Source organism: Mauremys mutica, chromosome 6, assembly GCF_020497125.1.
Source record: "Mauremys mutica isolate MM-2020 ecotype Southern chromosome 6, ASM2049712v1, whole genome shotgun sequence".
Lineage (NCBI taxonomy): Eukaryota > Metazoa > Chordata > Testudines > Geoemydidae > Mauremys > Mauremys mutica.
Window position 1 is genome coordinate 110,588,575 of NC_059077.1, and position 15,574 is coordinate 110,604,148.

The window sequence follows — 15,574 nt, forward strand, 5'->3', positions numbered from 1 at the left end:
TTGAAGATTTCTCTCACTTTCAGACTATCAAGGCAGCCCGGAAATTTGTAGTAGGCTGATCCTGCCCCGGCTCATGCCAATGGAGTTTCACCATTAACCTCTGTAGAGGAATGTGAGTGTGCAGCAAAGGGAAGAAAAACATTAGATTAATGCTTCAATTACCACTTGGAAGCACGGTCAAAGGTGAGGGAGGGACAAAAAGAAAAACACAACCACCACGCTGAGCAAGAAACCACTGACCATCTGGGAGCAGACGGTATGGAAAATGCTTTACTCCAAGCATTCGAGGGAGAAGAGGGGACATGTTTGGGATCTGATCAGTCCGTTATAGGATAGTGTCTATTATCTGTCCACAGTATATTACTTAATATCATACTTTTTAACAGGGGGAAAAGGTGGTGATAAAAGTGCCAGACAATTAACTCATTAACCAGAAGCCTCAAAGACATTAAAAAGTGAGAAAACCTCAACTCTCCGAATATGATTAATACAACTGTCTTATGCAGAATAAATAAATTTAGAGTCATGGAAGAGCAACTATGGAGTCCACAAAAGGCATTTAACAAAACTCTATCCCGGCTTACAGGTTCTGCACAAAGACAAGGAGAGACAGACTGACAACTTCATCGTCATGTTCATCTGGGCTCAAAGACGTTTCTATCAAACGCTTATCCTCCACCAAAATCTCATCTCCAGACTGTCACTTTCTACAAGCCAAAATGAACCAGAGCAACGATACCTCCTGTGCAGAATGGGTGGGCAATTTCCTCTGCAGTGTCTAAATGAAAGGACAGACTTTAGGTTCCCCATGGCCATTCTCAAACCTAGAGAGAAGGTGAATATCGTGGTGACAACCCATAAGATCTTGCATCAGACTTTCAATTTATTGAGCAAGAATCTTCACGCTGCCTGGAATACAAGATGCACAGAGACATTCCAAAATTGACTTCATTGGCAAATCGAGCAGCTGGACACGTCTGGGTGCAGAGATGCAGAAGGCAATAGACAACTCAGGAAATGAGGTCCTACAGAGCACTCTAAACAGGAAGAAATACTTCCAAAGAATCAAAGATTTCCTAAAGAGAAGCACTACACCAACTGTTCCCGGGAAAGAGTTCAAGTGGAAATAAGAGTCTGTTTATTGACCATTTCATTACAAAAAAAAAACCACTTAGGTAATTTTTTCCCCTCTTGGATAGAAAGTAGCAATTTCCTGCTTAAAAAAAAAATGTAAAAGGTTTAGGGGCAGATTTTCAAAAATATCATGCCCCCGTACCTGGGGCTAGCTTTCCAAGAGTTCAGCTTCCGTTTCGGCAGCTAAAATGAAAAGGCCAGAATTTCAAAAGCACTCAGCATGCAGCAGTTCGTACTGCTCTCAGTGGGAGCTGAGCTCTTTTGAAAATTTGGCCCTAACACATTTATCTTAAAAATAGGTGGAGAGTTTTTAGAGTGCTCCTGTAGTCTCTCCCGGAGCTGGGAAAATGTTTTATGTCCATTTCACTGGGTCTATCAACTGTTTTATGGCTTTTAGTTAATTATTGTTGCCTTTTATCATTACATTGATTTTGGTCTTTTCAGAAATATAGGGATTTCTTCATTAATAAAAAAAGAAGTCTCAGGGGCACACATGCCTGAGTCAAGAAGACAATACACGTTCCTAAAGTTCTGCTATGGGTTACCAAGATCTTAGCTAGGTCACATAAGAAGATCTGACACTGTACCAGAATTTCTTAAATTGATTGATTAAAAAGGGCACAACATATACAAATTAAGGGTATATCTTCACTGCCCACTGGATTGGTGGGTAGCGATTGATCCAGCAGGGACCGATTTATCGTGTCTAGTCTAGACATGATAAATCAACCCCCGAGCGCTCTCCCGTCAACTCCTGTACTCCAGCGCTGCGAGAGGCGCAAGCAGAGTCGACAGGGGAGCGGCAGCAGTCGACTCACTGCGGTGAAGACACCACGGTAAGTCGATCTAAGTACATCGACTTCAGCTATGTTATTCATGTAGCTGAAGTTGCATAACGTAGATCGATCCCTCCTTCCCACCCCCACCCCCAGTGTAGACCAGGGCTAAGAAAAGCTCAAGAGCATTGGCTAGCAGAGGTTTTGACCTAGAAGGTTAGTTTCCAGCTACGATCATCTACTTTCAAATGCACCTGTCACTGTAATCTCTAGGGTTGTTTTCTCCCTATTTACTATGGCACATTCAACAATTGGTACGGATTTTTGGTTTACACCAATACAGAACACCTAAGAAGGAAGTTTTTATTTATATTGTCAAGTTTACAAATAAAGACAATGGCAGTTTTAAACAGTTCATACATTGGCACTAATCTAATCAAATCTCTCCCACCCTCCCCTTTTTTCTTACATAGAACAAACAATAGTCTTCAAACATCCGTCAGCTTATTCGCCATTCAAGAGACCTCAGAGCCCATCCACAGTATTCAAGTAAGGACTACATGGCTTTTAGATCTGCTCAATTTTTTCCCCTCTGACTATAAAACAAAAGATCTCTAAATATGCAGTTCTAAAAGAAAATTAAAATCAGGACAAAATTAAAAGTTTCCATGAATTTACAGAATCTGGAGGGGAAAAAATCTAAAATCTTCTGCCAGTCAGGTTCAGAAGTGCTGTTATTATTTCACACCTGTGCAGAGTTGTGGAGATTTTCAAAGCAGTGCAGGGGTTTAGTCACTCATCTTCCCTTCCTCTTAATGAAAAACATGCACTGCTTTGAAAAAAAATATTTCAATCTTTAATTCTGGATAGAGAATGCCTATTAAGATGGGTGTCACTTCTGTGCACAGGATTATGCCTGCCTAGGTGTGACAGAATGGCAGCGAGGAACCACATCTTAAAAGCAGCAAGATCAAAGGCAAATTCAGTATTACATGCACTGCAGATTAAAACCTTTCCAGATTAAAATGATTAATTAAAAAGAAAAAAAATTGACTACTGTTAAACAGCTCTATAGCCTTAAAACAGCAAAGTACTTAAGCACACGAGCAATCCGATGAGACTATTCATGTGCTTAAAAATAAGCACATGCTTAAGTACCTTACTGAACTGTGCCTGAGGTTTCCCCATGTGCATTGTACCATACAAGATATATGCAGGTCATATCTATATATTTAGATATATGCTGGACATATCTAAACCTCTGTGCTTAGACTTTATGCTGGACTCATATTCAAATGCTTAGACTTTATGCTGGACTTATATCTATACTTAGACTATGCAGGACATCTGTATTTTTGCCTCAGAAAAGAAGGCAATAGGCAAAGGACTTTGTAGAAACTGCAGGGTACAACCCTGCCGAATTTACTTAGGCAGAACCCTCACTGAATCAATGGGTACGTTGGCTGCGCATGGACTGCAGCACTGAGACCACAGACTGTTGTTAGAGTCTGTTAGATTAGATTTACTATTTTGGAGAAATACTTCTGTGAGATTTAAAGCAGCTCTGCCTGCTAGTCTGTTTTCTCTCCAAGTGTGACTTGTCTTGGTTGGGTCACTGTACGCAAGATATAGCTCTCATTCTGGCAATGAGACTCAGAAGCCAAGTTAGGTTTACATTGGCACAAGAACTAAGAGTTTAGCAACACTAGAGGTTGTTCCTGTTGAGTTAATGGATTGTCAGGTGTCTTGAGGTAAAAGACGGTTACTCACCGTAGTAACTGTTGTTCTTCTTCGAGATGTGTTGCTCCTATCCATTCCAGTTAGGTGTGCGTGCCGCGCGTGCACGGCTCTCCGGAACATTTTTACCCTAGCAACTCCGGCAGGCCGGCTGGGCGCCCCCTGGAGTGGCGCCGCTATGGCGCCGAATATATACCCCAGCCGGCCCGTCCGCTCCTCAGTACCTTCTTGCCGGCTACTCCGACAGTGGGGAAGGAGGGCGGGTCTGGAATGGATAGGAGCAACACATCTCGAAGAACAACAGTTACTAAGGTGAGTAACCGTCTTTTCTTCTTCGAGTGATTGCTCCTATGCATTCCAATTGGGTGATTCCCAAGCCTTACCTAGGCGGTGGGGTCGGAGTGAGATGTGGCAGAGTGTAAGACTGCTGAGCCGAAGGCTGCATCGTCTCTGGATTGCTGCACCAACGCGTAGTGGGAGGCGAAGGTGTGGACAGAAGACCAGGTGGCCGCTCTACAGATGTCCTGGATGGGGACATGGGCCAGGAAGGCGGCCGAAGAGGCGTGCGCTCTCGTCGAGTGACCAGTGAGGCGGCATGGTGGCACGCGAGCAAGCTCGTAGCACGTCCGAATACATGCTGTTACCCAGGAGGAAATCCGCTGCGAGGAGACCGGCTCGCCCTTCATGCGGTCGGCGACTGCTACAAACAGCTGGGTCGAACGCCGGAAGGGTTTCATCCGCTCGATGTAAAAGGCAAGGGCCCTGCGGACGTCCAGGATGTGAAGCTGTTGCTCCCGAGGGGAGGCGTGCGGCTTCGGGAAGAAGACTGGGAGGAAGATCTCCTGGTTGAGGTGGAACGCCGACACCACCTTTGGGAGGAAGGCCGGGTGTGGTCGAAGCTGTACCTTGTCTCCGTGGAAGACGGTGTATGGTGGACCAACCGTTAGAGCACGGAGCTCAGAGACTCGTCTCGCTGATGTAATTGCGACGAGGAAGGCTGTCTTCCAGGAGAGGTAGAGCAGAGAGCACGTGGCAAGAGGCTCGAAGGGCGGTCCCATAAGCTTGGCCAGAACGAGGTTCAAATCCCAGGTCGGGGCAGGATGCCGCACTGGCAGGTACAAGTGGTCCAGGCCTTTAAGGAAGCGGGAAACCATCTGGTTGGAGAAGATGGACCGACCTCCCATAGATGGACGAAAGGCGTACACTGCTGCCAGGTGTACCCTCAAGGAGGAGACCGCAAGACCTTGCTCCTTAAGGTACCAGAGGTAGTCCAGGATGGTAGGGACAGGGATTACGAAGGGATTGAGTCCTCGTTGATCACACCAGAGCGCGAACCGCTTCCATTTCGCAAGGTAGGTGGAGCGAGTGGAAGGCTTTCTGCTTTCAAGTAGGACTTGCTGTACTGCCGCCGAACAGTCCCTCTCTGCGTGGGTCAACCATGCAGGTACCAAGCTGTAAGATGGAGGGACTGCAGGTTTGGATGGCGGAGTCTGCCGAAGTCCTGCGTGATGAGGTCCAGCCATAACGGGAGGGGGATGGGATCCCGAACGGAGAGCTCGAGCAGCAGGGTGTACCAGTGCTGCCTCGGCCAGGCCGGAGCTACGAGTATGACGTGGGCTCTGTCCCTCCGAAGCTTCAGTAGCACTCGGTGCACGAGCGGGAACGGAGGGAAGGCATAGAGGAGGTGATCCGTCCAGGAGTAAAGGAATGCGTCCAACAGGGAGCCTGGCGAGCGACCCTGGTACGAGCAAAACAGGTGGCACTTCCTGTTCTCCTTGGAGGCAAACAGGTGTATCTGGGGAAACCCCCACCTCCGGAAAATTGTGTGCGCCACATCCGGATGGAGAGACCACTCGTGGGAGAGGAACGACCTGCTGAGATGGTCGGCCAGCGTGTTCTGCACTCCCGGAAGAAAGGACGCTTCCAGGTGAATTGAGTGGGTCACGCAGAAGTCCCACAGGAGCATCGCTTCCTTGCAGAGCGGGGAGGAGCGGGCTCCGCCCTGCTTGTTCACATAGAACATCGCCGTCGTGTTGTCCGTGAACACCGCTACGCATTGGCCTTGCAGACGGGCGTGGAAGGTGTGGCACGCCAAGCGAATTGCCCGCAGCTCCCGGACGTTGATGTGGAGGGAGAGCTCTTGGGGCGACCAGAGACCCTGGGTGTGGAGGTCGCCCAGGTGGGCCCCCCATCCCAGCGCCGAGGCATCCGTGGTCAGCGTCACGGATGGACGAGGAGGGCGGAACGGGACTCCTGCACACACGACCTCTGGGTCCAGCCACCAGCTGAGCGAAGCGAGGGTAGGCTTCGTGACCGTGACTACCCTGTCTATGGAGTCGCGGTGCGGGCGGTACACTGACGCCAGCCAGGATTGAAATGGGCGAAGGCGCAGCCTCGCGTAGGCGGTGACAAACGTGCACGACGCCATGTGGCCCAGGAGGCGTAGGCAGGATCGAACTGTCGTAGTGGGAAAAGCGTGCAGGTCTCGGATGATGGAGACCATCGTCTGGTGCCGAGTTCGAGGGAGGCAGGCCCTGGCCACCGTGGAGTCGAGGACCGCTCCGATAAATTCCACTCTCTGCGATGGAGTCAGTGAGGACTTCTCGGCATTGACGAGAAGGCCCAGTACCCGAGAGAGGGATAGTATTTCGGAAATTTGGTCTGTTACCAATTGTTGGGATGGCCCGCAAACCAGCCAGTCGTCGAGATACGGGTAGACGTGAACTCGACGACGGCGGAGGTCTGCAGCAACTACCGCCATGCACTTGGTGAAGACCCTGGCGCGGTGGATAGGCCGAAGGGTAGTACCGCAAACTGGTAGTGCGCACTGTTGACCATGAAACGTAGATAGCGTCGATGGGGAGGGTAGATCGCGATATGGAAGTACGCGTCCTTCATATCGAGGGCGGCAAACCAGTCTCCCGGATCCAGGGAGGGAATGATGGTCCCCAGGGTTACCATACGAAATTTGAGCTTGACCATGTACTTGTTGAGCTCCCGGAGGTCCAGTATGGGTCTGAGACCTCCTTTCGCCTTGGGGATGAGGAAATAACGGGAATAGAATCCCCTGCCCCTCCTGTCGTGCGGCACCTCCTCTATGGCACCCAAATTCAACAGCGTCTCGACCTCTTGTAAGAGGCATTGCTCGTGAGAGGGGTCCCTGAAGAGGGACGGGGAAGGTGGGCGGGAAGGAGGGGGCGAAATAAACTGAAGGCGGTAACCATACTGGATAGTACGAAGTACCCAGCTGTCCGATGTTATTTGGGACCACGCCGGGAGGAAGCGGGAAAGGCAGTTGCAAAACAAAGGGGTTGGATCCTGGAAAGAGTCTGATGGGCCGTCCCTCGGGCGTCCCATCAAAACTGTTGTTTGGGCCCTTACGGGGCCTTGGACGACGCCTGGGACTGGTTGCGCCTGCTGCCGGAAGGTCTAGGGCGGTTTAGACCATTCCGCCAACTATTATAGGGCCTTGACCTGGCCTGGGTAAAAGGCCGGTAGGGTTGTTGCTGCCGGAAAGAGCGCCTCTGGGTAGCTGGTGTGTGCATACCCAGAGTGCGGATAGCTATACGACCGTCCTTGAGGGTCTGTATCCTGGAGTCCGTTTTCTCCGAGAACAGACCGTGAGTCTCATAGGGGAGGTCCTGTAGGGTATACTGCACTTCTGGCGGCAAGGTGGAGGACTGCAGCCAGGAGATGCGCCGCATAGTCACTCCAGAGGCCAAAGTCCTGGCCCCTGAGTCCGCCGAATCCAGAGCAGCCTGGATGGAGGACCGGGAGGCTTTTTCTCTTGTCGGGAAGCCGTCGGGATCAGCTCCAAAAACTTAGTGAGGGACACGAAAATGTCAAAGGTGTAACGAGCTAGGAGGGCCAACTGGTTTGCAATCCGCAGCTGGAGACCCCCCGCCGAATACACCTTGCGGCCCAACAGGTCCATGCGCCTGTCGTCCTTGGACTTTGGCGCCGGGGCTGGCTGTCCGTGCCTCTCACGGTCGTTAACAGACTGCACGACGAGTGAGTCTGGAGCGGGGTGGGTGTACAAATACTCGTACCCCGTGGGGGGGACCGAGTATTTTCGTTCAACACCCCTTGCAGTAGGAGGGACGGACGCCGGCGACTGCCAGATGGTAGTGGCATTTTTCTGTATTGTCTTAATAAACAGGAGGGCCACCCGCATCGGAGCCTCGGCTCCGATGACGTTGGTCACCGGGTCTTCGTCTTCCGGGACCTCCGCCACCGGGAGGTCAATAGCTTTCGCCACCCTGCGAAGATGGTCCTGGTGGGCCCGCAGGTCAATCGGGGGAGGGTTGCCGTAGCGGCACCCGCCACCGCCTCATCCGGTGAGGAAGAGGAGAAAAGAGTCTGTACCACCACATCTGCCGGTGGTTGCTCTGGGGCTTGGGAAGCTGTATTGTGCCCCGGATGCACTGCGGGACCTGACGGCGACAGGGCCTCCCCCGGTGGTGTTGGGGGAGGCCTGCTCACCATGGCTTCTGGCACCCTGCGTTCAGCACCCGCTGGGCGCGGGGGGAAAGGGAGCCCTTGGGGCTCATGGTAGGCCCAGGGGACCCAAAAACCCCACTGCTGTGGTCCAAGGTCCTGGCTCTGGGTGGCAGCCCGGAGATCTGTCCCGCTGCCCGCCTGGGAGGCGACGGATGGCTGACGCGAAGGCCACGGGGGGGCAGAGGCGCTGATGGAGTGCGCCGTGGAAGGAGGCAGCTTGTCCCCGGACGGTGCCGAGGATCGGTGCCGGCCGTCACGGTGCCAGGATGGAGATCGGGACCGTCGACTACCTCGGTACCGGGAGCCTGACCGCGACCTCGATCGGCGGTGACGGGAGCGGCTTCGGGAGTCACGGTGTCGAGATCGGTACCGGGAGCCGGACCTCTGATGGTACCGTCGGTCCGGTGACCGGGACCGTGAGCGTCGCTGGGAGTGTGACCAGTACCGCGATACTCAGCGGTACCGGGACTGCGACCGGTGCCGAGACGGGGAGCGGTACCGAGACGGAGATCGGTGCCGGGATCGGGATCGGCGTGACGGCGACCGTTTCCTAGATCGGTACCGGGTCCGAGACTTGGAGCGCCGTCCATCCCGTCTGTCGGGGGTCGGGGGCCGCATCATTGCCGGCTTGCCCACCGACTGAACAGCCCGCACCGGCGGTGCCGGGGGCTCGGTGCCTCTGTGAGCTCAATAAGCTCTCTCGCTGTCGCGAATGTCTCAGGCGTGGACGGGAGATGCAGCTCGACCGCGGTCGGCACCGGGGAGCAGGGAGGTACCAGACTCGACGGCTCTTGAGGTGCCGGAGTCAACGGAACCGTGCACGGCTTGTGCACTACCACAGCCGATGCCGGAGGTGCCGGTGATGGCTGGGAAAGCTGTCCCGAAGCTGGAGGCTTAGGAGCCGAGTGCGCCGTCTTCCGCTTCCTCGGTGGAGAGAGGGAATGGTGCCGGGACTTCGGTGCCGTCTGCGACTCTTTAGCTGCGTCGGTACCGGGGCGGCTCGGTGCTGCTGTTGTGCTGCGCGCCGAGGACGGTTTCGGTGCCGCCGGGGACGGAGCGGGAGGCTGAAGTGCCGACTCCGTAAGGAGCTGTTTGAGGCGAGAGTCTCGCTCCTTTCTCGTGCGCGGCTTAAACGCTGTGCAAATCGGGCACTTATCTGTCCTGTGAGATTCCCCGAGGCAGCGCAGGCAGGAGTCGTGCGGGTCGCCAATGGGCATGTGCCGCTGGCAAGCTGCGCAGGGCTTAAACCCCGGTGCCTTGGGCATGAGCCCGCACCGGTTGTGGAAGAAGAGGGGCTAACCCCTCTAATTCCCTTACTATACTATAACTACTAAACTTATTCAACTAATCTAACAACTAAACTAAGTTAACCAACTATATACACTGAAGAGATGGAGAAACGCTAGGGCTGTGGAGGTAAGAGAGCACTCCACTGTTCCAACTGGCCGTCATGGGCGGTAAGAAGGAACTGAGGAGCGGACGGGCCGGCTGGGGTATATATTCGGCGCCATAGCGGCGCCACTCCATGGGGCGCCCAGCCGGCCCGCCGAAGTTGCTAGGGAAAAATGTTCCGGAGAGCCGTGCACGCGCGGCGCGCACACCTAACTGGAATGCATAGGAGCAATCACTCGAAGAACAACTATGAGTTCATAAAGGCAGACGTGTCCTGGAACAAATGTTTGTGAAATGTCCACTTCTGCCTTTACAAACATGTTGGCTACCTCGAGTTATAAGGTCTACGCTATTGTTTTTTTACAAGACCCATGTTAAAGATCTCCTCTCTGAAACTCAGAGTTCATCCGCAATAGGGGCTTTACAGGCAGCTGTCCATTCCTATGGAGAGGGTTTAATTGCCTGAGATAGTGGAGTGTGTGAGGATCTCTTATTTGAGGTTACACAATGTAACTCTTCAACTTTTATTTTTAAAGCAGCACTTTCAACTTAAATATCACATATACTAGTAAAAGTGTTTAATGCTACTGTTAAAAACAACATCTAAACATGAACATAATCAGAGACACAAAAATATTTCTCTTTATTAAGGGGTTTGTTTCCTTTGTGTATTTGACAGCTGTGAGTGTTGACCATTTCATTTATTCCTCCATCAGTCATGTCCCCTTGTTGCTTGTGTGGCTTTTTCCACCTAGCAACATGAAAAGGAGGACATTTATTTAAAAAAAGAAAAGGGAACTTTTGAATGCAAAACCACAATTGGTCAGGTGATTCCAGCAGCTTAAACATCTTTTAACTCTTTTTTTTCCCTCAAAAACTGACCGCATTTTCGATGACAGTATCTCTTTAACAATGATATTGCCAGTGTGTTTTGCTGGATTATTGGATCAGAAAGACAGAAAGAAAGAATACAACAAGGTATTTTTGTGAGGAAAAGGTATACATCTGGATTATTCACTATTAACATTTAGACCATTCTGTATCAGGTCAATAATGACAAACATTAATTTAATTCTTTTGTTATTTCAAAGTGATCCAGGTATTGCATGAGATGGCGCAAATGGACTGCAACTTTCTCAGTATTTAGTGTTTGCGCTACCCTTATATCTGCTTATATTCATGCCGATATGTCACAGACCTCATTAGGACTTGCCTACCTTCACTTGTTTGTGAACACAACAAAACAAGTTAATAAAAGGTTTTACTTTTTAAAAAAAAACTTATTACAGTAGAGAGGGACATCTTTTAAGGCAAGAGGGGACCATTATGACCAGCTAATCTAACCTCCTACTTTAACCAGTCCGTAGAATTTCACTCACTGATTCCGGCATTAAGACCAATAACTTGTGGATGAGCTCGAGCAAATCTTTTAGAAAGGCATCCAGTCCTCATTTTAAAACTTTTAGGTGATGAAGAATCCACTACCTCTCTAAGTAAATTATTCCAATAGTTAATTACCCCCCTGTTAAAAACGTGCACCTTATTCCTAGTCTGAATTTCAGTTTCTAGCCACTGGATCCTGTTCTTCCTTTGTCTGTTAGATTAAAGTCCTCTGCTACCAAGAGGCCGAGTTCTGCCCCGCGCTATAATTATGCTGGTGATTTTTACCAAGGTGTGACTAGGTTAGAGATGTATTTTAGAACTATTTGAAACATGCTGTTTATTGCTACCCTTGGCCTGCTTTCATAATCCTGGGCTAAAATGACCCACTTTGTGCACCCAAGTGTAAAGAACACTTCCCAGCACCAGCTGATTCTTTATGCTCCACTCAGAGGATGGCAGGTGGTCACCAGGGATGAACTGCAGTCAGGACTTCTCAGGAGCCATGCCAGCAGAGGCTGCTTGTCGCATGGCAGCTGTCCTATCCCTCTCCCCTCCTAGCTCTGGTCCCTTCTAGGCTCTGCTGGCTCCTTGCACTGCACAGCATCTACACCGGCAGTCTCACGTCAGTCTCTCTGTGCCTGGGGCTCTATTAATGCTAATAGACGCTACTACAGGCTTAGTTATTACCAGAGCAGTGAACAGGAACAGCAGCACCTTTGTTCAAGTGTCATTTAAAAGTGGGTAAAATTATCTTAAAATTCAAGAACCAACTTAAGAAGCATTTGTGAATTATGAAAAAAACTGAGAAATTGAAATGATTGTACAGTGCTTTTCACAATGGAGCCTTGATCTTGGGTGCTACCCGAATACAAACAATCATTATCTGATTATAAACCAACCGGAAAAGTTCCTAATCAAAACTGATGATTGAACCTGCTCTCTGCACTGGGCCATAGAATTCAGGATTAAATGCTGATTATTCCTCTCTCAGCTAGTGATCCAGACTCCAAAAAGCCTGCGCATCTGGCTCGTCACACTAAGATTCATAAGGAAGATTTTAAATCCCTCATTCCATCACTCAGTAAAAATCTTTCTTCTTGAGAGAGAGAGCATTTAAAACACCACTCGGAGAAGGAGTCTGTCTCCAAATGAGTAAGACTTGGCAGGCTATCTGGACTAAGCTGAAGCAGTAAACTCAGCCCTGGTAGTAAGTATTGTGCAACTTCAAGATGTAAGGAGTTGTGCCTGAAAGCTTCCAAGGAGGGGTGACAAGTAGGTCACAAATCCCCAGGCTTTGGCTCTGGGACTCCCTTCCTCTCAGTGTCAGCACAAAAGCATCAGAGCAGCTACAATAGGAGCTCACTCATTTGAGACTCCCGCCTTGCAATTTCAGAGCAATCCATGGAGAGAGGGCTGGGAGAAAACCACCAACCAGTGTTAAGCACGGAGGGGGGAAAAACCTGATCACTTTGCTAGCTATCCTCCTCCTGGCTCTCTTATTCCACTGTGTCTTCCTGTAAATCCTCCCCTGGAGTGGAACCAGACACTCCCCTTTTTGCACATGGCTGGAACAACAGGATCAGATGCACACACTTGTTGACCGTTTCTATTTTCAACTTCATTCGCTTTCAGAGGCATCGATCAAACCCACACGAGCCATGTACCCAGTTGATTCCCCAACCCCCAATCTCCTGAAAGCAGTAAAGTGGCAGCCACTTCCCCTAAGGGAAGCCAAGCAAACTCCCCACAGGCGCTGAAGGAAGGAGTCATGATCCTTCACCAACACAAAAGACCTGCCCTGCTGAGCAGCACAGCAAGAAAAACTCCCATGGCATCCAGGGAGCAGGAAAACACGCTTTGCCACTGGCTTATCGCCCTCAGTATAATTTACTATTATACCTGCCTTGGTTCCAAGGACAGCCAATTAGTTATTTCTCTTTTGCTATTTCAAACCTTTTGCTCCCAATCTCCAGCGCAGCCTCCCAGCCTGGCCCTGATTCAAACAATAGGCAAACAAAAGCCCATTCATTGTTTTGTTCTGGTGGGTTCCCCCCCCCCTTTTTTTTTACTACGAATGCCAGAGACTTTAAAGGACACCCAGATCCCTACTTGCTTGGATAAGGGTAAAGATTTGCCGTTTAATAGTTTCGCTAGCTTGGGCTGCTGGAGAGAAAGGAAAACACATCAAAGGAAACGAGCAAAGCGATACAAAAAAAATTCTCTTTCGCTGCATCGAAGGGAGGGGCTGCGAATCCAGATGTTTGACAGTTGTTGCCCCGCGGCTGCAGCCTTCCTTGTCACCCCCCACCCTCACCCCAAGAAAAATCAGGATTTAGTGGGAATGGAGCTGTCGGGGGGTGGGGGGTCTCTTTAAATACAGGGTGGGGCTAAAGAAATCAAGCGAAATCTCCACGTTAACTTTCCTCTTTTACACACAAGAAAAACTCCCCCCCCATGCACACTAACCCCCCCGGCAGCAGGACCAGAAGCCAGGCAGTGCATTACTGCCCACGCTTCAGCAGCACGCGGCTTGCATCGCCCACCCCATCCTCAGGTCCGGCCCCGCGGGACCAGCCACGCAGCTGGATCCAGCGCCTCTCGCCCATCACGCAGCAGGGCCGTTTCGGGAGGGAAGTCAGGCAGGAGGAGAGGGACTGGGAGCCGCCAAGCTGCCCCCGGGACTGGACACCCCATTGCACACTGGGCAGAACTACCCCCCACCCCCCTCTTTTGTCAACTTCTGCCCCATTTACCGCCCAGCAATTCGCGCGGGGGGGGGGGGGGAGTTACCTTCCAGCCCTGAGCCCCGCTGCCTCCGCGCGCTCCAAGGCTCCTGCCTGCCGGGGTGCAGGGAGCGGAGCAGAGAGCCCGGCTCCCGCCCACGCGCCGCGCCGCGCCGGCCCCCGGGAAAGCCCCGCGTGCACCGAGCCGCGAGCGCCACACACGCCCGGGACCGGCGGCGCCTGGGACGGGCAGACACCCCCTGGCGGTCACCGCGGGGCGCTGCAGCCCCGGCACCGTCGCCAAAGTTCTCAGACTGCGCGAAAAGGAGGCGGGGGGGGGGGCCGGGGCGCGGCTGGAAGAAGCGGTATGAGGGGGGCGCTGAGAGCGGACGCTATGTGCTGTATTGGGGGGTGCGAGGCGCTGCCTGCAGCACCCTTATACCCAGCAGCACACACACCTCTGGGTGGGGAGAGAGTCACACCCCCCCCGCGCCAAGCAGGGCTCCAGCCAGGCCAGCTGCTGCAGGGAAGGTGCAAGGAGACACCCCACAAGGCAGCGACGGGAGCACCTCACGCACTAGCGAGCCTGAATTAGCAGCACTGGATCAGTGGGGAGATCACAGCCTCGGAGAAGAGGACCCAGGCACAGGGCAACTCCCTCTCACATACGCCCCTGGTCAGTGATGAGCTGCCAAAATCTTAACAACCGGTTCCCTGTAAAAAGTTCTGATTTCAGCGGGGGGGAGACATACCCGTGGGGCAGGGGGCCCCTGCAGGGCCTGGGGCAAATTGCCCCACTTGCCCCCCCAGCAGCCCTAGAGCTTGCAGCCCCCTTCCCCCCTTCCCTTGCCCACAGCTCAAAGCAGCAGGACGACTCAGGAGCTCAGCTGAGCTGCCCAGCTGCTGGCCATGCTGCAGCTCTGCTGGGGGGAGACATCCTCCTGGGGCCAGGGGCCCCACTTGCCCCCTCCCCTCTGGCCAGCCCTGGAGCTTGCAGCAGAACCCCCCCCCCCCCACACACACACCTTGCCGGGCCTCTCAAAAAGCGGCAGCAAGACAACTCTGGAGCTCAGCTGAGCTGCCCAGCCAACTGGCCACGCTGCAGCTGGGGGCAAGCGGGGAAAGGGCCGGGGGAGCCTCAGCCTCCCTAACTGGGAATCCTGGGAGCAACAGGATGGTCCGGCCCGTGGACTAGAGTTCTTTGCCCACCCCCTGGTCCTTTAACAACCGGTTCTCCACAGAGGTCTAATTTTAGCAACCGGTTCTTGGGAACCGGCTCCAGATCACCACAGCCCCTAGTCCTTCTAGAGCCAGAGATTTACAGGGAGGAGGATTGATCCTCCTTGACCAGGGTGAGACCTCAGTAATCTCAACCGCAAGGCTGGCTATTTTGCACACACAGCTCCCCCTTACTTGCGCTCCTAACCACACAGGCATCTGTGATCATCCCAATACCTGGTTGCTGACCAACTGAGTCTTTCTCCTTTCCACAATAATTTCATTAATCTAGAGTTTACGGCCTATCAGGTTTCTTTTACAACTTGTTTCATTTTTACTCTCCCGCGCGCCTTCCTCATAGCACAAAGAACCACCCACACTGGGGCATGCAGGAAAGGACTTTTGACATGGAACAAAACATTTTCTACTTGGTATCCCACCACTCAGCTGCAATATAAGCAAGGTCAGATTTTTTTTAAACCTTTATATTAATTAACAAGGCTTACTAAGAAAGTTATCTGCAGGGGGTAGCTTAGGTAGCAAACACATGACTTCTTGGAAACTGTAGAGATGTAATAGGCAGCAGAAAACCTCTAACCCTGAAAGTCTTTGACAGCAGCCCTTTACAGAGACCAAGCTTTGGGCTCGCTTACACGCACAAATTGTACTATTTTAACCATATTAGATCAACCTCCTCTACTGTGGATGCTT

General features: G+C 51.8%; 1 protein-coding gene across 2 annotated transcripts in view; it reads right to left on the reverse strand.

The window, feature by feature from the left end:
* The window catches only part of MOB3B (MOB kinase activator 3B), a 160,512-nt gene extending 146,703 nt beyond the window's left edge, over nt 1-13,809 (reverse strand). For both annotated transcript variants that reach the window (XM_045022309.1, XM_045022308.1), the window contains exon 1: nt 13,713-13,809. The gene's annotated coding sequence lies outside the window, so the exon portion shown is untranslated. The remainder of the gene's footprint in view (nt 1-13,712) is intronic.
* Between the last annotated feature and the right edge of the window lie 1,765 nt (nt 13,810-15,574).